The 23,108-nt window shown below is 48.9% G+C and overlaps 1 pseudogene across 1 annotated transcript in view; it reads left to right on the top strand.

Moving 5' to 3' along the window:
* The window catches only part of LOC149354104 (uncharacterized), an 82,197-nt pseudogene that overhangs the window by 45,902 nt on the left and 13,187 nt on the right, over positions 1-23,108 (top strand). The window contains exon 4 of the transcript XR_016289630.1: positions 15,510-15,615. The product of XR_016289630.1 is annotated as an uncharacterized LOC149354104 (transcript). The remainder of the gene's footprint in view (positions 1-15,509; positions 15,616-23,108) is intronic.

The raw sequence follows: 23,108 nt of genomic DNA, 5'->3' as shown, positions 1-23,108 counted from the left end.
GGAGCAATGGGAGAGTCGGCTCACCAGCGGTGAGCTCGCGACCCAAAGGGCCTTAGTGCAGCACGCGACTGATGCAGCACGACTCAGTGGAGCCTTGGAATAGGGGCCCACCCTTGCTGACGAGAAGCCTCAAGTCGCCAGCACCAGAGAAGACGATGGAGACTTCACAACCGCGAATCCCTTGAAAGATACAATAAAGTTTTCATTCACTCAGTCACTCACTCCACGGTCTCGAACGAAACCGTGGGAAATCACAGGGCAGCAATGCGTTCCCATTTCGATATTGCACGTGATAGGCCTTGGGCGAGCGAGGTAAACATAGTAAAACGAGAAGCGCGAACAGACGGCTGTGGCTGAAAGTGGCTTTGGCTATTCTTGGCTGTTCCCGACGTGCGCAGCACTTGATTTTTGTGCCCCACCTGGCGGCAGTAACCACAAAACGTTCTGGATTTCTTGCACCGCACTGTAGATGACACTGCCGAACTTCCTGAAATTCTTGGTGCGTCATTTACTCGGGTAATTTTTAAATATATTTTTTTCTTGATTTTTTTTTAAAGTTAGGGGTGCGGCCATTACATGAGTGTGGCCATTACACGAGTCTGTATGGTACTTGAGAGCATTGTGAACAGCAGTGCCGAGCTCACTCAATATCCTGAATCTGCCAACGAAGACATCTGCAAGCGATTTCTTCTGCTGTTGAAAGAACTATCCTTTTTGCCCACAGCTCCAGTGTCATGCAATCAGTTGATGCTACTGTCAATGACGAAAGTTTGGAGACATTACTCAGCCAACTTCATGTGGTAGTTTGCTGTCTACTCTTCAATATACCGCCTCACGCTTACAAATATATCCGCGAGTCCGGAATCATGACTCTGCTGCACTTGGTGACCATTCGCTTAATATGCTCATCATACGGCATGGATCCCCAAATTGAACATCAGAGTGAATTGTCCCTCGAATACATGGTGGGAAGAATCACTGACCTGAATGATCGCCATCGTTTTGTGACACTGATGTTCATGAATGATGTTCACATCAAGCCTTATTAAGGCAAGAGCCTTTAATGCCTCGTCATTGTAGACAGGAGGTTGTCAGCAGATCTGTCACGCTTATCGGTTGGTCAAAATGATTGTGACATCAGAGTGCGCGGATTCGAAGTAATGAGGTCACTCACGAATGCCTGGCGCCGCCTTTTGGAGAACGCGACAACTAATAAAATAGTTGTCGTACGCTCTGACAGGGGGCGTAAGGCGTCCGTGGGTGACCACATTACATACTTCATTACTGCGAACAGAGCCATGGATACAGCCAAGCTCATCGAAGCAGAGAGAGAGTCGTGCTAAAGAAGCAGTCAAAGTCGGCAGTCAAAGTGTGTAGTTGTAATGTGTAGTCAAATAAAGCACTAGTACAGCACCAACAGTTTCTCAGCCAATGCCACACAGTGCACCAGGAAAGGCTTTCGCCTTGTAGCACTTTAGAGAGCCAATGTGTGCCCTGAATTTTTTTGACTACAAGGGAGGGAATATTACCGGTGCTCCTCTGAACAGCTGATGTACAGCAACTAGCGCACTTGCCTTTATGGTGCAGAGCCTCTTGTGACAGTTTAAGAAAGTCGTTCACATTTTCTGCATCACATGTGCAGAGTATCTCTACAAGTGGCTGAGAAAAGTAATGTGTGGACTGGAAGAGATTGGCTACAGGGTAGCGAGTGTCATGACAACAATGCCATCAGCACAAAGGCTACGTCTCTCTTCTTGCCGTCTCCTTCGAAACAAATTGTTTATTCGCATCCATCGGACCCTGCAAGGCCACTCTTTTGTTGTAGTAGACCCAGTACACATACTAAACTGTATATGCAATAATTGGCTTAACCAAAAAAAAGACCAACATTGCTTCTACTTTCCTGTGTTCAGAAAAGACTGGAGTACAGCAAATGCTCTCTGCATGATCTGCTACCATCAGGAATATCTACAACTTGGAGGGCAAGAGGCTGTTAGACTATGCTACAGCCTGTCAAGAAAACTTCTTTGTCCATTGAACATTGAATGACAGAATGTCAAGTTGTCTTTGCAAATCTTCAATGACTACTTTCCTCAGGCTCTGCAAGCCCTGGGGATGAAGCACAACCTTTTGTTTTTCGAGGGGACTGCCACTTTCGTTGAGATGGCGGTAAAATGGTGGAAGATAGCGAACGTGAAAACCCTTTGGAAAGAAAAAAGGCTTCGGGACAGGTTCCAAGAACCAGTGTTTCCTTCAGAAAAATGACATCAAAATTGATTTCTTGCGCAACTTTTGGCCTGGTTGGAAGAGTGGAAAAAATTTGGACAGCGGTATGCTAACGAGAGACCCATGCCACTATCTACGACGCAATATGTGCATTTATGGAATCTACTAAGTACTGCTTCGAAGAGCTCAAGCTATCGTATGTCCTAAGATCCAAACCGACAGTCTGGAGGAGCGCTTCGGAAAATACAGGATGCTAGCTGGATCCCAGTATATGATGTGTCGATAATACAAGTGTATGACTGTGAGAAGAAGCCAAGGCTGCAAAGCACTTTACCAGCCATTGGTAAGGGTGAGCGATGGGATGAGCTTCCCTTGCGACGAGACCATCCATGCCCTAGCTTAAATGCAGCGGTGACTGCAGGTGCACTGTAAGAACTAAACGACATCGTCCCAGTAGTGGTCTATGGGGCAGGCTATGCTGTGTGTGCTATGCTGGAAAAGCTGAATTGTATAAGATGCGGGGACGCGCTCAGAGAAAAAAAGGACATCATCAGTATCGGACACGGGTGGACAATATGACCTTGTGAAGCAACTTGGGAGGGGAGGACTTGTCTACCCAGTTACATTTGCTGTCAAATGCTGTCACACACAACTACATAGTTGTTAAGCAGCTGTCTACAGATGAGGACTTCATCAGTCTGCCAAACCAGCGCCATTTAGTCATGGACCTCGTGCTTGAACTGCTCGCCGGTGACGTTTCCTCAGTGTTTGACATCTGCGAGGATAGCCACAAGTGTGAAGTTGTGTTGAAACGCTTGTTGTGGTGTAGCACTAACATTCTGCTGAAAAATTACTGTTGTAAGATGAATCACGAAATATTGGGTGCCAATGCTAGGGCAAAAAAAGAGAAAAGCTGAAACTCTACAGAACAAGGCAGCTGTTTTCTTGTAAATAGTTACCAGAGTTTTTTATATGTCCATTTCTAAACTCGCGTGGAGAAGATTGCATCCAAACGTCTGTGGATGTTTCCGTTCCGTGAGCATCCCAAGACGCAAGCAGTGCCATCTACCTCATGGATTTTGCACTACTATTGCGATTTACAGCCACCTTTGCTATATCTGGTATATTTCCTAGTTACATCTGTTTGACACCATCGTTTGACACCATTTGGAACCCCTGCGACAAGCGGTTCGGCCATTTTGGCCGTATGAAGGTCCTCACAATGTATGGTTTGGGGGCGGAAAGGTCGTTGTTGCGAATCCCACACGTAATGTTACAGGCTTGAAGAAGAGCTAGGAAGAGCAAGGTGGAGAAAGGAAGAAGCGGAAGTTGGAGTGTTGTGCCCCATTGGACGCGGCTTCCCGCTTGCCAAATGAACCGCTCGCCACTGGCCTGTTGAACCGGCTTGAATGCCTCGGCTGTAAGACTATAGTCGTATCATTGTGGTGGAGGAGCCAGGTGACAGCCCAAGCTACAAACAGCGCAGCTTCAACTGGAGCCTCGCCAGGGTCATCGCCTTGTCAGCCTGGAACCGCTGACCGGTTCCTCACAGCACTATTGGGAGCCTCGCACTTTTGCCAGAGCAGCAGGCAAGGACGTCGATGAGTGGTTGCCCATTATCAAAGGGTGAGCCACTGTAACCGGTGGGACGCTGCCACTCAGCTTGCCGACATGGTTTTCTTGCTGACCCATACTGCTTTGGTCTGGTTTGAGAACCATCCCTCATCACCTGGGACCGCTTCGTAACCAAAATGCGACAGTGTTTTGGCAACTGCCGCGCATGCCGCTAGCAGGCCGAACAAGCGCTTGCACACAGGGCTCCATTGCCGGGAGAAACTTGCACAACCTGCATAGAGGAAGTCCTCAAGTTATGCAAAACAATGAATGCTAATATGACCGAGGAGAATAAAGTAGGATATCTTCTGAAGGGCATTGCAGAAGATGTGTACACTTTTCTGATCGTGAAAGATGGCCTGGGAGCAGTCTCAGATGTCATTTACCACGTCCACACATTCAAGACTTTTGAAGACTCGTCTTATTACTCCCAAATTTGGGTGGCTGGCCAACGTCCCAACTGTGGCCAGTGTCGAAGAGCGCTTTACGGATCTCTCAACTACCAGATAGTTCTCGAAGAACTTTTGCGATTCGAGCTCCATGCATGGTGTACACCATCTGTGCTGTTCGACTTTCCCATTTATCAAGGGTGTCCATATGTAGTCCCCTCGATGCCCGGGCTAAGTTCAGTAAATACTGCACATACGTCCAGGTTCAGTGGCCTTAGTCATCCCTCTCACTCCTACTCACGCTCGGCTGACTTCGAATTGCACTACGATTCGGATTATGAACATCGTTCACAACCGCCTGCACGCTCTTTCTGGCGCCCAGCCAGAAGGCCTGAAGACACACATGGGTATTCAGTGCTTCCTGCCTTGCCAGAGTATTCTAGGGAACAAGGGCTTCGTCTGTCCGCTCCTATGTTCCACCACTGCGGCATTGAGGGTGACATTGCTCGCTACTGCCGCCGCCGCCCACCACCTCGTTACGAGCGACCCGTCCATCCTCCTCCGTCAGTTAATGATTCTTATGACTTTCCTTGGCAATAGCCTTCAACTTTGAGCGACTATTCCCTGCCTGACGGACAACGCAGCCGCTCTCCCGTTTCCGACCGAAGTTTCTTACCACCGCTTTCCTCTTCTGTGCTTCAGCATCCTGGTGACATTCCCCATCGCCTTTGCTGGGAAACTAGTCTGCGTGGCCGCTGGAGACTGTGTGCTGTGTATAGAAATTCCTCCTTCAGTTCCTATGTTGAAAAACACAGTTCATGTGCTTGTAGATGGTGTGCCCACAATGGCCATAGGGGATACAGGTGCAACTATCTCAATTCTGAGTTTGTCGTTCAAGAACCAGCTAAGCTGCAAAGTTATGTTTCTGTGGGAGTGCAGTGTTAACTTTCATAGCATGGGCGGTGAGTTGTCTGGGGATATGCAGTGCTGTGTTGTACCTCGGCGGAACGGCTTTTACAGCGGAGTTTGCAGTGCTTCCGAGATGTATGCATGATGCTATCCTAGGCTTTGACTTTTTGTGAATGTGTGGCACAATTGTCGACTGTCACTCTGGGGAACTCTGCGTTGATGGTTCCCTTCCATCTGGACTCTTCGAGGAGGCGCCGGCTTGAGAGATGTGTTTTGCATATCTGAGGAAACCAGTGTGCCACCACTTTCTATAATGTGCTTACAGGGGTAGATGTGTGGGCTAGTTGGTAAACCATGATTCCTTCAAACAGCATGAAAGACAAGGACACAGAAAGAAAAGAAAAAGAAAGAATGTGCATCCCAGTTTCATGCCCCAGCCATGCTTCCGATAGCTTTGATGCCACAATGGCGCCTCTCTATTCTAACTGCGCCATGAAACTCATTCTGGTTCCACGTTGCCTGGTGTCAGTGTTCCAGGGCAGGGCACAATAGTGGGCCATCAAATGTTATTCGCAACCAGTGGTTTTGCCTGTTCACATGAAGATCGCCACGTGTAATCGAGATGGCCCTGCTTTGGTCTCTTTGATTGCTGACACACCAGACATAGTTGCTGCTACTCCAGCCACTGACTCACAGCTGCGTCGGATGATTAGCGAATCCCTGAGCAGTGCCGAGCGTGATGCCTTGGAAGCCTTGCTGGTCAAACACTCGTCCATCTTTGACTTTTCAGAGCCCAGCGGTTCACGTAGCATTCACATGTCATATACATGGCATAGGATTGACAACGATTACTCACACCCCATTTGACAAAAGCCGTACAGAGTGTCTCCAACAGAACGCCAGGTCATCAATCAGTAAGTTCGAAATATGTTGCAAAAGCATGTTATACAACAGTCCTACAGTCCTTGGGCCGCCCCTGTCATTCTGGTCAAGAAAGATGGCACAGAGCGCTTTTGTGTGGACTGTCGCCACCTGAATGGTGTAACAAAGGAAGACGTGTACTCACTTTCTCGGATTGATGATGCCATTGATTGCCTGTTCTCTGCATCGTACTTCTTGTCTGTTGACCTATGTTGGGCTATTGGGAGGTTCCTATACCTCCCGAGTACAAAGAGAAAACTTTTTATCACACTGGATGGCCTTATTGAATTTAACGTAATGCCTTTTGGGCGCTGCAATGCTCCTGCAACTTTCGAGCAATTTATGAACGCGATCCTATGGGGCTTGAAATGGCAAATTTGTATGTGCTACCTCGATGATGTCATTTTTGGCCAGACATTCATTGAGCACAACAAATTTCTCACCCTTGCACTGGACTGCCTGAAATGTGCTGGTCTGATGCTTAATTCGAAGAAATGTCGTTTTGATGAACATCAGACATTGGTGCATGGGGACCTCGTCGACCGGGAAGGTGTCGGCCCTGATCCACTGAAGACCTCGGCTGTAGCTTCCTTTCCAACACCTCAGATTGCAAAACTTCGCAGCTTCTTCAGGCTTTTTCATATTTTCGCCACTTTATTCTCCGTTTTGCTCATATCGCTCACCCACTCACGTGCCTGCTTCACAAAGATGCTCCCTACGATTGTACATCTGAGTGCGATTCTTCTTTTTACCAGCTTATGTTTCCCCTTACATCGCATCCAATTGTACGCCATTTCAATCCTTCTGCCCCAATAGAAGTGCATACTGATACCAGTGATGTTGGCATTTGTGCTGTGCTGATTCAGCGTTATGGCCACAAGGAACACGTGATTGCTTATGCTAGCCGCTGCCTGAGCAATACTGAGCGTAACTATGCCATTACTGAGCAGGAGTGCCTTGCAGTAGTTTTTGTGATTCAGCGGTTTCGCTGCTACCTGTATGGACGACCTTTCACAGTGGTTACCGACCACCATTCCCTCCGTTGGCTGATCAACCTCCGTGACCCATCTGGCTGTCTTGTGGGCAATCTGCTTGCAAGAGTTTGATTGCACCGTTCGTACAAGAGTGGACGCCGACGCACTGACGCGGGCTCTCTCTCTTGGTTGCCACTTGCTATGATGGAATATGATGCCGACAGCTTTGACCACTACATCGCTTCCGTAGAACCTAAATTCCCCGTTGCCCGTATGTTCCACGAGGAATAGTGGAAGGACTAGCATCTCACGCTTCTTTAACACTGCGCAGGCCCCTACAACTTCCTGTGCATTCTGTGTACAAGATGGTCTTCTCTATAAGAAGGTCTACTCCGCCACTGGTCTCCATTTCCTTCTGGTGGTGCCTGAGAGCCTACGCTCCTCTGTTTTGCGAGTCATGCATGACGATCCCACTTCGGGACACCTGGGATCTGCAAGGACACTTCACCGCGGCCAAGAACGCTTTTACTGGCCACTTAGCATGATACGACTGAGAAGTATGGGGCTATCTGTGCACAGTGTGCGAGTCACAAACGCCCCACTGGTACCCCTCCTGGTCTTCACCTTGTGACGCCTCCCAGATCTTTTTTTAAGAAGGTCGGGGTAGACATCTTGGGTCGTTTTCCAAAGGCCCATGTCTGCAACCGTTGGATTGTCGTCTGTACAGATTACCACACTCATTACTTTGAGACAGCTGCTCTCCCTTCGGTTACTACATATCAGGTCTCTTTCTACTGCATTCTGTGATCGTGGACCATATGCTCCCACGAGTTGTAATCAGCGACCGTGGCCTCCAGTTCATCGCCTATGTTGTTGAAGAACTTCGTTTGTGCACAGCACAGTTCAGACATTCTATCCCTTAACATCCACAAACTAATGGCTTAACAGAGCGAACCAACCGGACACTCACCAACATGCTTTCCATGTACGTCGCCTCCGACCACAAAGACTGGGACTCCATCCTACCTTTTATCACATACGCATAAAACACTGCTTAACACAAAATTTCGTACTACAGTCCGTTCTTCCTCCTCTATGTCCTCTCTCCACGACACACCCTGGATTCTATATTCCCGTTCTACACTGATGTGGACCCTGGCATCGCTGAGATCCTCTGCAATGCTGAGGAAGCTCGCCAACTAGCCTGACTGAGAACTCTTGCCTCACAAGAGTGCTCCAAAGCCCGCTACGACAACCATCGTTGCCAAGTCACCTACCTGCCTTGCGAGTTGGTTTGGTTTTGTCATCCACTCAGGAAAAGCGGCTTATGCCAAAAACTGCTCGCGAACTATACCGGTCCCTATGTAATCTTGGAGTGACTCAGTGACCTCACTTATAGGAATTGTGCGGGTCACCAGAAGCGGCTGATGTTCATCCCGCACAGAACTCACCGAAGTCACGCGGCTGAAACTTTGTCATCTACGTGCCGATGCCTGACTTGCCCAGTGGGCTTCGCCTGTGACGGGGGAAGTGTTACGGGCTTGAAGAAAAGCTAGGAAGAGCAAGGTGGAGGAAGGAAGACGGGGAAGTTGGAATGTTGTACCCCGTTGGACGCTGCTTCCCGCTCGCCGAATGAACCGCTCGCCGCTGGCCTGTTGAACCGGCTAGAACGCTTTGGCTGTAAGACTAGCCGTAACAATATTTTGGGCTCCATCTCAATTAGTAATTTTATCTTCAGGAACATGCCAAGTCATTTGACGCCATTTCAAACATTCTGCGTCAAACGGATGGGCCATGAATATTATGCAAATGGTGGTCCTGCTGGGGTCCCACTTCGATGATCGCTATACTGGCAGATATATAACGGATCGAAAGTGTAGGTATAAATTGAGACGCTGCTGTGTGATATAGCGTGGTCACGTGGTTACTGTTTTGGTTAATTTGACCTTCATTGCAGACAGACGCATCCGTTACAAATTTAAGTAGTAAGAGTCAGTGCTCTTGAAAGTCTGTTTGTAAAAATCTCACAGGCAGCATGGCCGACGGTGAAAATGGCTGGGAGGCGCAACCCGCTCGTTCACTTTAGGTGAACAGCCATGCAGTTGTTTAATGCTTCATCTCTATTTGAACAAATTCATAATCAGTGTATGCAGCTGGGGTGATAACTAGCAGTACTGACGAATGCGCTCCAACCTAAATAGATATCGAGTCGCTTCCTGCAGGTTGGTTGAGGCATGATGAGACCTTTTATTATCTGCTGTGAAATAGAATGCTTATTTTTCAGTCTTAAGGGGGGCAAAGGGGGGATAGAGAAGGACCAGAAGCACTGATTGTCCATTAGTGTCTCGCTGCACTCCACATCTGTTCCGCAAGTTTCTCACGTACCTAACCAGGGTAACCTTGCAGTGAGTTTGAACTGTCTGCGAGACAGGGTATTGCTGGGCTTGTGTGGAGGATTTGTTGATGCTTTCTGTCACATGCATGTGATGCTCACCATTTCATCATTTCTAAGTTCTGTGTGGAAAATTTTTGACACTCTTGTGCGCTCACAATGAAGAATAGGTTCGAGTGGCGTGTTCCGCCGCACGCGGGATTCTGGCACCTGCATCTTCATTGCGACCAGTCGCCACTTCTGGGGATGTTCTGTCTATTGGAATCTCAGTGCCATAGCGTTAACTTGCTTTTTAAGGGGAGACGCAGGTCTTGAAGGATCAAGGAAGGAACAACGTTGTTGCCTCCGTGCGAATGCTCTGTCTCTTCCATGCCTGAACTTCGGCTTCTCTCCTCAAGTTCTTCCATCTGGCATTTGCATTGCTGCGCTTTCCCTCATCGCACTGTGCCAAGTCGCTGCATTCGACACTGCCCCTTTCCGTGATTCTGCAGTCCATAACCAGCCTACCTCACTTTCTCCGAACGCCTTCATGACTATGATGTGCTATCTCTGTCCAGCCCAAACAGCAGAGCTTTGAGCCCTTCTCGAATCTTTTTCGGACATTTTCGGCCTCAGTAATGTCCCACTTCTCTGTGATGCACCGCATTGACACCAGGGATCTGTCTCCTATCCGCCGTCGACGATACCGAGTTCCCACGTCAGGTCATCAATGCTGAGGTTATGAAAATGCTTGCTAACAACATTATTGAACCCTCCTATAGGCCCTGGACCTTGGCAGTCGTCCTTGTGAGGAAAAAGGGTGCCTCATGGCGTTTTTGTGTTGACTATCGCCGCCTGAACAAGATAACCAGAAAGGACATGTACCCCCTCCCATGCATCGATGACCCCCCTTGATTGCCTCTACGGTGCAACTTCTTCTCCGTAGATCTTTGCTCTGGCTATTGGCAGATAGCTGTGGATAACCATCACCATGAGAAGACAGCATTTGTGATGTTGTCTCAAGTGCAGTTGAAAAAAGTGGCTGAGGCTTAGCTTAGGTTAAGCCTAGTCAGATGCGAAGCATATTGTCGCCGAGTTGCATATCGAGCACGCCGCTTGGCTAGACGTTCTTCACGCTTTTCATCAGTCTCTGTAGCACGCCACAACTTTTGCTTCTCACTCCAACGAGCAGCCCTGTCTCCAGGAGGCATCTCTATCCCGTGTACGCCTAGCAGAGGCAGGCGCACCCCCTTGTATACCGCCGCTCCAGCATCACGTGTTCACTACAGCGCACCTGGCGGCAGAAGCAGGAAACACATTGGTCGCGACGCCTCGCGTGACGGCGTGAGCTGGGGCCTTGTTTCTCCTATGTCGTTACCTCACGCATCACGTGGTCCTCCTTGGTCGTGACGCCTCGCGCGACGGCGCGAGCTGGGCCCCCGTTTCTCATCTGCTGTGACGTCACGCACCACGTGGTCACCCTTGGTCACGACGCCTCGCGCGATGGCGCGAGTTGGGCCCCCGTTTTTCATCTGCTGTAACGTCACGCATCACGTGGTATGACATGGAGGTCACGAAAGGTCAATGGTAACGACACCGCCGCGCTCGAGGAGCTGGGTTGGGCTATTTTAGTACGCTTCGCATAAAAAAACTTAATAGTCATGCGTTGGTTTCCCAATAAAGGAAAATCACATTAATTAAGACCTAAGAGGACTGAAAATCCAAAGGTCCAATAGTCAAATGGCTACATAAAAACTTTCGGAAACTGTTTTGCACCACAGCGAATTTAATTTAGCCATTGTGGTGGCTCGGTGGTTATTGTGTCCGGCTGCTGACCCGAGATATGCAGGTTCAATCCTGGTCATGGCAGTCGCATTTCGATGGGGCCAAAATGCTAGCGGTCCATGTACTGTGTGATGGGAGTGCATGTTAAAGAACCCCAATAGGTCGAAATTTTCCGGAGCCTTTACTGCGACGCCCCTCACAGCCCGAATCGCTTTGGGACGTTAAAGCTCATAAAACCAAAATCAAGCTTAATTGGTGAGAAAATAGGCAATGGTCGTCGGCTTTTAACACAAAACTGCGCAGCATTGAATATTTTTCACATTTCCGTCATTGTGTATTGTGTGACCATTTTCAGGAATATCAAAGCAGGGCTGCTTTAGAATAGTAAAGCCTTCAGCGATCTCCTTCACAGGTGCAGTGCAGTAGCGGTGGAGCCTCCTTATAACTGGCTGTCTCCATATAAGGAGGCCCCACCACACAGCTAGCAGCTCCTCATGATGAGTGCGCATTATCGACGTGCAGGTCCATGCGGACAAAAGCGAGGGGAACGAACATTTGCACCTGAACAATGAGATGCCTTCTAAAAGAAACAGTGACCAGTGATGCATCAGTTAGTGTTCGAACCAGTGCACAGCTGGGCTTGGCTTGCTGGAGCATGGTTGACAGCCGCAGTTCTCACGGGCTGGTAGTGAAGCTCAGAAAGCGAAACTACGCAGTCACGGCGCAGCTCAAATCTACACTGCCCCCCTTTTGATTGCACCTGACCTAGATAACCTAGATGGAGGTCAGCTTGTTGATGCTTGGTTTCAGGAAAGATCTTTTCACCAGACTGCTTTGTCATCCACCCAATGTTATGGTGTAGTGGAAGACCATGCTGGAGTCTGTGGAAAACAACGATGAAGAAAGTTCTTACCATGATATTGCCACCTATTTTGTGCAGACATGACCTTGGTGATACGGCATCAGAAGAATACCCCTGCCACACGGGCACTTTCAATCCCCATTGAGTCAGTGCTCATCGAACTCAATGTAGATCGATGGTTGTCAGACGGCCACTTTCAAGCGCAAACGATCTTGATCCTGCTAGACTCGATGCCGATTCCTCAAGGGTGCTTGAGGTTCCAAGCACAATCGAAAGCACTCTCACGAAGCTATAAAAATAAACACTAGTTAACAAAACAAAACCACAATTGTTGTTGTGATTGATTAAAATGCGAGACAACATTTTCAGGCACTACGCCTGCTTATATGCAAGCATATTTATAAATAGTTTCGACACCCTTCAAGCTTCGCCGTCAGTGTAAACAAAGATGGCGTCCTCCTGCTCGTCGACCCGCAAACTGTGGAGCGAGCACAAGACAGCCGCTCTCATCGACTGCTCGCAAGACTGCCTAGATGATTTGTGGCGCCAGAACAGAAACGCCGTAGTCTACGCAGAAATCGTGGACAGAGGGGTTGCGGACCCTCGGGTTTCGTCGCACAGCAGCAGAGTTGTGCCGCACGTCTGGCTACGGATTTGGCTGTCGCTGCTCCAGACTGCACAGTGTTGCCAGAGATCACCATGTTCTGGCTGTTCAAGGAACATTTGGCACCACCTAACACACATGAGGGAAACTTCTCAAGAAGCATTGAAAATGCCTGTGTAGCACCGGATGTTTCGAGCATGCTCGAAAACCTCGATGCAGATAGAGTTCAATCAGGATAGAAAGTGCCCAGGAATATAATGCACCTCAGCCGTAACTTTAACGCATAGCAAAGCTGTGATCCTACCCTGAGAGCAACTTGCATTGCAAAGACAGAGACCTCCGTCCTGAAAATCAGTATTCATGGCCGTAAAGACTTTTTGTGGACCTTTTGCTGCTGTAGTTAGTAATGTGGTGACCACTTGATGCGACACAGCTTAGAGATTCAAACAGCTGAGAACATGTTATCACCCCATTAGGCTGATAGCTGCGAGAGTAACAGTCGGCATATAAACACACGATGACCTTGTAAGAGGTACAGCTGTGCTTGCAAAAAGCGATCTTAGTCGTGGACTTTATCACTTGGCCTGAAGCAGTCAGTCACCTTCAGTCAAAATTGTTCACCTTGTCACTGGCCGAGGCCCTTCCACTTAACAAGGACCCAGAACATCAAACTCTCCAGTGTGTGCTTGAAAGAAGGAGTATTCCCCTGTATTCAAATATTATGATTCCGGTAGTCGCGGGGGCACATGAAAGGTATTGGTGAATCATATCAAAAGCAAATATGTATGCATGGCCTGTGTGCCAATACTCCAGCAGGTCTTGCTGTTGGAATATGAAGCCATCGGCGCACTAAGGTGAACAGATGCTGCATGACATCATCCAGGCATTGAAAAGTCCGTGGCCATTTCCAGCTGTTATAATAAAAAAAACTCTCAGGATGGTTGCTAATTACTAGAAATTATACTGTTCGGTTTGAACTGAAAAACACTAGTAAATGTATCCCCAATACATTTTTAAAATTCAGTTTTAACCAAAAAAGGGTCAGTATTTCCGCCATGCAAGCCACAACTAAATGGAGTACCAGTTGGTCACAGCAGAAAACTAAGAAAGTGCTGGAACCAGGAGCGTGGTGAGACAAAGGTATCTTGGGAATTTAGTACAGTTAGTCAGTAACTCTGAGCTATGAGGCACTGATCTAGTCAGTAACTCTGAGCTATGAGGCACTGATCTGCAAACTCAGACACGCCATTGCACATAGGAAAGCTCGACTACTTAGCTAAGTGCTACTGGCTAGCATGGTGCCATCCACTCGGACTTATTACTGACTTGGGGCTGTTACTTTGTTAAGTAGGTTTTGCCACTGCATCTCAGGGCATTGAGGACTTTTGGAACCGTAACAAGCAACTTTCAACGTGAAACTATGCATAAATGACATGAAGGTGTTGTGTTCTGGCTTCCACGATGGTTAAGCAGCAGTTTCATCATTGCCTAAGCACGCAGAGCATATAGGGTGCGGGTCGTCTTGCTTGCTCAAGAGTGCAACCAGGATGCGGCAATCAAGTTTTTAGACACATTTTCGCTCATGGCCCAATCATTTGACTTCGGAATTTTGACTTTTTGTTATGACCACACGACTTTCTTCAGCAAAAACAACTCTTAAGACGGCCATTTATGCGGTACACAGTGCCACAGGAGCGGCTGGCTTAAAAAAAAATGGCTAGTGTTAACTGTACGCCACTTTTGACCGCACAAGAACATCATACATTTCACTGATAAAAACTGAAAATTATTATGTAGAAAACAATATTTGCCGATAAAAACTGGAGGTGGTATTCTGAAATAAACACCGAAAAAAGAAATTTTCAAAAAATAAAAACCGAGAAGTCCAACTCTTATGTGCAACGTGGGGTTAGCACTGTTGCTATTGCATATAAACACCGCACTGACCCTTGCCTATTAGGCTTCATGCAACACCTCACATGTGGAGCTTGTTTGCCAGCAGCGGTGTTCATTCGTGAAATACCATCGTTCTGTTTGCCTCATGAAAAACTTAAAGAGCTAGCTGGGCACCTTAGGTCATCTCTGCCAGTCTGTGAGAAGATGTTTTGCAAGCTTCCCATCATGCCATGATGTTATCAATGCGTTGCGGATGGCATGAAACTGAGAAACGTGCTAACAAGAGTGAACGGTTAAAAAAATACAAATTCTCAATGACAATGAGAGATGTGTTCATTATGTGAGTAAATACAATAGTTTTGAGGTGAAAAAATTATTACATTGCTAATTCCTCTATGATCAGGACAACAAATAAAACTAAAAAAAATTCCTCTATACATTGGTTTCAGTTGTTGTTGGCTTTCAGTTTGTCAATGTTATATTACGTTTCATGCATGAATGCAGGAGTTGTATGATGCATTCCTGGCACAAACTTCTTTTCTCTGCGGTGGCTCAGCGGTTATGGCGCTCGGCTGCTGACTCGAAAGACGTGGGTGCGATCCCGGCCACGGTGTTTGCATTTCGATGGAGACAAAATGCTGCAGGCCCATGGATTGTGCATTGTCAGTGCATGTTAAAGAACCTCAGGTGGTCGAAATTATCCAGAGCCCTCTACTACAGCGTCTCTCATAACCCGAGTTGCTTTGGGATGTTAAACCACATAAAAATGAAAGCAAGCCTTGCACTTACATATTTTGCATGTGTGTGTGTGTGCGTGTGTGATTGAGAGAGATATGTGTGATACGAGTGGCTTACAGTGCCTGCAATGTTTTTTTTCAAGATGAACCCACAACAACTCTCCCAAATGTCTATTCTAGTGCCTACGAGTTCTTGACCACTGGCATGTTGTATGTTGCAGGTGCCTTCCCACTGGTGGTCCTTGGTGTGTGGAAGTTCCCGGAGCGGTACTTCGTGTGACGCAGTTGATAAGCAAGATGGCGTTCTCGGAGAGCGCTGAACCCCCGGTGAGACCACATCTGTTGTTTTGAGAAATCTACTGGCTGTATGTCTACTGGGCATGTCTTCTGTTTCTGTCTACATCTCTATGTATATTGTGTTGTCAACATCAGTATTATAGTAAGGACATTGCTTGCCCTTACCTTCGATTCTAATGACACTATTGGCAAGCATTAACCCCTTCTTTGCCCCAGAGAGTTTACCATTCTTCAGGTGTCTAGGAAAGTATTCTTTTGCTGCAAGTACAGCCTATGCAGAAGCATACTCACTCGTGGGTTTTTAATGCTCTATTCTGTACTATATTTCTGGGAAAGTTTAATTCAAAAGTATCAAAAATTCCGAAAAATTTTTTGTGCTCGTATTTGAGCCCATTAATTGTTGACCCTCTGTGTCTTCATGTTGCTGCAAAACGGCACATGAGCTCTCATGTCAAATTAAAATGAAGTCACTATACTTCCCAATGCAACACAGTTCCTTCCACATCACTTTTATGGCACAGAAGGCCCCACTGTCTCAGCATGGCTGTCGAAAAGAGGTGGTGGTCTCGAGCAGTGCTTTTCCATCAGCAGCAAATGTCAAGTGCCTGGTCTCAGCTCTTTTCTCGTTCTCTGCATTCCTCCTTGGTGAAACAAAGTGGATCAGTGCCTGGCCCCCTCTACCTGCATTAATGACCAGCATTGCTGTGGGTCTCTTCGTCGCACGATCACGAGGGGTTGTGTTCTCTCATGAGGCCGTGCAGGTGCACCTTGACCTTATTTATGTTGAGTAGGCAATGGGACATCAAGTGTGATCATCTCATCATCGAGAGTCAACGGTGGTGAGCTTGATGGCAAGATGGACACTGCTTTTGAATATGACTGCTGGATCAGCTTTGACAAGATACATGCTTGCCTTGTCATGCAGCCTGTTGCACCATCCATCCTTTCCACCACAGTACCAACTGCTGGAGACCCTGATGTAACAGCCCAGAAGGCACCGAAAGTGCTCCAGTGTGCGCCTCATGGTTCATATGGTGCTGTTGATACTCCAGATCTCAGCCTTCTTTAGCGATCAAGCAGGCTGGCAAGGCTTTTAGTTCCAATACTTAGCTGCTATTCACAGCCATGCAGCACTACTGAAGGTTGAGTGGTTCAAATATTTGTACTTGTACCTGACTGGATTGCAACTCTGCAGTTGAAACTCTTACTGATCGCTTCAGACGTTGCGGCCTCCTCATGGATGAGCACCTGAAAAACCTGCTGCCTTTGACCCCCCCTCACAGCTTGGAGGATGTAGTCTTCTACAATGACACCAATTTCTCCATCTTGGAGGGGCTTGGTATCTCTGCCAGCTGTAACACTGTAGGGCTCCATTGCGTCTCGATTGAGGCCTTCCTTTGAGACCTGAGTATCCCCCTACGGAGTCTCCAAATGTATCCAACACAGGACCAGATCGAACAGACAGAGCAAGGCAAGTTTGAAAGGCTCTTTATTATCTTCAAATTCAGTGGACATTGGGGAAAAGAGATGGCTTAACAACCCTGTCTATCTACCCTGCCATCTTGTGAAAGGGAGAGTCGTGGTTTCTGCGAAAACGAGCCCTCCACTGTGCGCTTAATTGCCTTGCATGTCTAGTCCACTTCTCCTGCTCGTCACCCTTGTCTTCTGTGCACCGGCTCATTCCACTCGCTTCTGGAACACGTATTCGTTGTGCTTATTGATTAGAACGTACTTAATTGTAGTGTTCGGCACTGCAGTCTGGTAGCTGCTACAGAAGCTGCTGCACAAGCTGCTGCTGTCCCATAATCTTGTGGACTGGCATGAGCAAAAAATGCAGCTTAGTAGCCATATCCGAAGGCCCCTGTGCACCAGGCATTTCATGCAGCTAGTTTGTCTTGTGGTAGCGGAGAGTCTCACTGGTGATGTAGTTTCCACAGATCTTGGAAAGAACATTGCTTGAAAGCCGATAGGGGTAAGAAAGCCAAGGGGATCACAGCTTCTTGTGAAAGATGGAAGTAGCATCCTCCAGGTGGCAGGAAGGCAGGCTTGGTGGACACAAAGGCATGAATATCATTTATATTTACACATACCATGCCTTCATCTTAGTTCCAGAGGAGCAGCAGGACTTTAAAGGGACACTGAGGAGAAATTGAAGTTGGCTTGTATCGACAGAATACCAGCTCCTGATTACAAAAACGCCACTCATACTGACAACAAAGCTCTTGTAACGTAGAAAAGAGCAAGAACCAAAATACAGGTATCGCCGCCACAGGCCAAACTCGCAAGTACAAGCGTGATGACATCATAGGACAAAGCAGTGTTGATAGAACCAATGGTTCTAGCAACTCTAGGACCTGAGAAGCCACAATTCACTGAGGCACAGCCAATGCATGCGCAAATCTCCTTGACGTCGCCAGATGGCGCCACGTGTCCGGCACCTACGCGCGCGCCTGAGGCATCGGGACCAATCAGCGTCTGCTCACCGGCTCCCGGTATTCCGCTAAAGGTAACAAGGTACACGGTATTCTAAAGGTGTCTATTTGCGAGAACTTCGTTGACGACTTTGAGAACGAGATCCATCGTAACGCTGGCAAAACGCCAGTGCAAACGTAAGCGAAGCGACTGTAGCGACGGCCGCAATAGCCAATAGATGCCTTCAATGTGCGGCCTGCGGTAGCTTTCTTTTCAGCTGCTGCTAGGCCGCACTGCTGGCCGCCAGTAATCACGGAGTCTGCGTCACGTCATGTTCACGTCATGTTTCACGTCTCTTATTCCTGTGTCGTCATAGGAAAATCCCAAGTTTGTATCAGAGCGGTGGGAAAAACTTTTTCAACTTCGAATCCAAATTTCTTAGAAATAAATGCATCTTTCGCTGCCGGCCAAGTGGCAACAAAGCCATGACATGCCGAACAATAAGATTTTGCTATAAAAAAATATTAATAGTGCTCTCCTCACTGTCCCTTTAAGTATACTTTGATGTTGAAAATAAAGATGAGGCACCGATTTGTCTGTAGCAAGTTCCAGAACATGTGCAGGCTTGAGCATTGCAATTCCATGAGCAGCATCAGCTGAGGGCCTGATTTCAGCTCTTTTCTTGCTTACTACATTTTTTCGGTGCCAAAGCCTAGAGTCAGCATCTGTCCCCCATGACCTGCGGTCCATGACTGCAGGTTGCGAGGGTCATGGACCATGGTCTGTGGAGCTGGTCCATGACCTGCAGTCAAGGATCAGCTCCGACATCACTGAAGGTCCCTTCGTTCTCCAATCATAACAGCCATGACCTCTCTTAAAGGGCCACTGACCAGGGTCCGGACATTTTTGAAAAACAAGCCCACTGCATAGATGAGGCATCGAAGATAACCTCTGCAAAATACTAGAGCCATGCGTGCCCCGAAAAGCTGTGAAAATTCAAATCAAAGCCCACTCGTTCTTTCCTTCAACAAAAACGCCCTTTCCTTCAACAAAAACATCCCCCCCCCACTACTCTGAACCCCATTGACGTCATGGGGGTTACTTTCGATAAAGGCACTCCATTGGTGCATCGTTCTGACTGACGGGAGAAGGTTGGGCGTAGCCTTGGCATCGCGTCGTCTGCACAACGCTTTCCGCAGCGCCTTCTGTTTTGGCACATGCCTAGAAACCCGCATGAAGGAACAACAACAAAAAAAAACTGCGGAGGGAGCGTACAGCGACAGCTTGAACCCTAGCCATAAAAAGTAAAAAATAGTAAAACTGAGTGAGTTGGCTCGCCCCCCCCCCCCCCCCCCCCACCGTGATCACGTCAGGAGACGCTGTGCGTGCGCGCTCCCTTCTCAGTTTTTTTCTTCTATCCAAGCCCCCCAAAACAAGGTTTTAATTACTAGTGCAGCAGAGCCTTTCCCTCACTCGCCCACTTGACCGCTCCGCACACACACCGCTTATCTTTCGTGCATCTTGCATACACCTTGACTCCAATGAATGACATATGCTTTGGAGTGGAGAAAAGACACAAACACACAGAACACAAACACGCATGGAGAAAAGCAAACGGGCGGTTGCCGGGTCTGCGCTTCGCCGTGTGTTTCGAACACAACCGACTTCCGCCCCTCCGCTCGTGAAACGGTGGGGAGGCCTAAAAGAAAATGAAGAGGTGGCTCGTTAACTGGGAATGACAAACAGATGTATGAAAGGATGCGCTCGCTAACAAGTCTAGGTGGTCGAGCCGATCGCGCCTCTCGATCGTTCAGTGTGCGGAGAAAATGCAAAACCAAGAAAAGAATTCTATTGAAGGCGGGGCCATGACGTCGCCCTGTGACGCACTCCACAGACACCACGCCTCCGGCTTACACAGGAGAAGGAAGGGATGATTTTGCCTTGCTGAGCCTACTCGACGAGGAGCGGGAGAGAAAAATTTCGAGGAGGGAATGGAAGGAGAGGAGGCTCGCTCAAAGTGAGGTAGAGAGTGTTTGGGACGATGGGGTGGGCAGGGGCCCTTTAAGGAGCCGTGTGTCGCGGTGCGCGAGTTTTGTGCGGCCCGTATGGAGGGGAAGTTGGCGGGGCGTTTGGGGCGATGGGGGGCGGAAAGTGCACCCTTTGACCCTCGCCGCGGCGCCTCTGGACGCTTCTGATGAGGGGATCGTTGTCGCCGACCAGCGTCCGCGCACGTGCCGGTGTATGCGTGTTTGTGGCTGTGGCTGTGTGCGCGTGTAACCATGAGCCAAGGCGACGCCTGTGAGTTGTGCCGTTGTGTGCTTCTGCGTGAGCGCGAGGATGAGAAGGACCCCTCGCTGTGGCCAAGCTTACACATCAGGACACCGCCGAACGTCCTCGCCCGTTTCAGCCGGCGTGAAGGGGGTGCACTAACTGTCTTGTGCCGAACGTGACGTCGTGTCCAAGGGCACGAGGTTAGTGCTCTGCCGCGGCCCCGTCGTCAACGGAAAGAAGACCACCATCAGTCATCGCCCCTCCCAACCCGTTCAACTTGAAGTCTGCGAGCGGTGAGTCGCTGACAGGCCCACTGGGCCGCGCCATCGAACTTTGAGGCTGGCATCCACCTGTAACACACCTGTACAGTTGTATTCACATCTCCTTGTGAACCGTGTATATAATCTGCGTGCTGTTTAGTTCCTTGAAGCGTACGCAAGTGTTTGTTTGTTTGCCTTGTTTTCCTTTGTTTGTGTGTTTTTTTTTACGTTCTGGCTGGAACTGAAGAGTAGCTAGTTTTTTTTGTGTATTCATTTCTTTATTTTGGAACTGAAGTGTAGCTTTTGTTTTGTGTATTGCTTTCTTTATTTTGGCCGTGTGCTTTGCCGGTGGGTAGGAGGGCATTTAAGGAGAGGGGGATGTGGGAATCCTGGCTCTCCGCCGTTGCCTTTGCACGGCCGTGCCGGCTTCCCGCGTTGTTTCTCCTCTTTCCCTTGCTCCCGCCTCAGGTGGTGGAGAGGCGGCTAAGTGACTAATCACTGTCATTTGGCCACAGCTCTGCCCCGGCTCCCCAACGGCCTTTGCCATTGGTGCCTTTTGGCGGGATTTCGGGACCCGCTGGGCGGCCGCGCACCGCGCGACTGTCCGAGCGGGGCCCAGGGAGAGATCCCTGGGAGACAGCGTAAGGTGCGTACACTACTGCTTGCCCCTGCCGGCCTTTGCCGCTCGGACCAGTGCATATACTCGAGCTCGCCCGCACGTGTCCTCTGACCTGCAGCGGCCCGAGCCTGTCCAGCGGGGTCCAGCGACCTCCGACAGGCGTACCTTGCGTTTATTGCCCACTCTCTCTCGCAACCGGCCCAACGGTCGACACGAGAGGGAGATCACAGCACTGCCGCGGGGACATTCTCCTGCAGCGGCGTGCTAGCAGCGCGCATTGCTAAAGTCGCTTCGTGCGCGCAGCGGAGCCTTGCACCTCGCGCGCCCCCGGGACTGGGTGACGATTGAGTGTGTGTGTACTGCTGAAGGACGACGTGAATAAACGTCTCCTTGGCGAACTTGGAGGCCTATTTCTTTGCGGCGAATCGCTCTCCTCCCAGCGGAGGTTGAGTGCGCTGCAGCGGTGTCCCAGTGTGTGTGTGTTGACGGCTGATCGGGGCCCTTAGCTCGCGCGAAGCTCGAACCCGCGGTGGGTGGTGGCCTGTGTCCACTTAGAAACCCACACCCTTCATGCTTTAAACTCGATCTTCGGATGATTTGCAAAGGTATTGGGCGTTGGCAAGGTCAGATTTATAAAAGTCTGCGTGGTATTCGAACACTACTCAATACTAGGAAGTTCTCACATTCTCACATATAAATTTATCCAAATGATTTCAACCATGTCACACACATATAGTAAACACACTTGAAAGTCAAGAATATTAGTTCTTATCCTTGTCACAGCTTATCCTTGACGAAATTAGAAGGCGCCGACCAAAAGAAAGGATGAGATGACGTTTCGGCTCCCCCACGGGAGCCTTGTTCACAATGAGCTCATCCGTCATCTCATCCTTTCTTTTGGTCGGCGCCTTCTAATTTCGTCATGTACCATCCCGACCAGACGGGTTTCCGTCAAACACTAGACTTCAAACAGCTTATCCTTCGTGCATCTTGCGTACGCCTTGACTCCAATTAATGACATGGGCTTTGAAGTGGAGAAAAGACACAAACACACAGAACACAAACACGCATGGAGAAAAGCAAACGGGCGGTTGCTGGGTCCGCGCTTCACCGTGTGTTTCGAACACAACCGACTTCCACCCCTCCGCTCGTGAAACGGTGGGGAGGCCTAAAAAAAAAAATGAAAAGGTGGCTCGCTAACTGGGAATGACAAACAGATGTATGAAAGGATGCGCGCGCTAACAAGTCTAGGTGGTCGAGCTGATCGCGCCTCTCGATCGTTCAGTGTGCGGAGAAAATGCAAAAACCAAGAACAGAATTCTATTGAAGGTGGGGCCATGACGTAGAAATGTGACGCACTCCACCGACACCACGCCTCCGGCTTACGTCGGAGAAGGAAGGGGTGATTTTGCCTTGCCGTGCCTACTGGACGAGGAGCGGGAGAGAAAATTATCGAGGAGGGAGTGGAAGGAGAGGAGGCTCGCTCCAAGAGCGGTAGAGAGTGTTTGCGACCCGAGGGTGGTCAGTTGCCCTTTAAAGACCTGCTGCGGGAATAAGCCACATCAGTGGCTGACCTGCCACAGCACCTGAACCGTGTGTTAAGGAAGCAACAGAACTGCCACGGATTGAATCAATGCATCCTTGTTGAAGATGATGGCAAGGTCAATGATGGAATGGTTGGTGCCTTTAATTGCAACTTCAAGGTCAGCCTCGTCAAGACTTGCATTTGCCTAGCCACGCAGCCCGTCCCACCAACTGTCCTTGGCACCACACCCTTGGCTACCACTGACCACTGCAAGCGCTGAAACTTATCTCCAGGGTGCTCCCATTGTTACGCAGAGCTCCTCTCCCATGTGTGCAGTGCTACTGAAACCCCCAGACACCAGCATCCTTCGAAGACCTCAAGGGTTGGTGAGGGTTTCTGTCCCGGGAAGCAGCTGCACGAATTTCAGCAAATCATT

Source organism: Amblyomma mixtum, chromosome 3, assembly GCF_055824585.1.
Source record: "Amblyomma mixtum isolate Tamu chromosome 3, ASM5582458v1, whole genome shotgun sequence".
Taxonomy (NCBI): domain Eukaryota; kingdom Metazoa; phylum Arthropoda; class Arachnida; order Ixodida; family Ixodidae; genus Amblyomma; species Amblyomma mixtum.
This window is presented reverse-complemented; position numbering and strand designations above follow the sequence as displayed.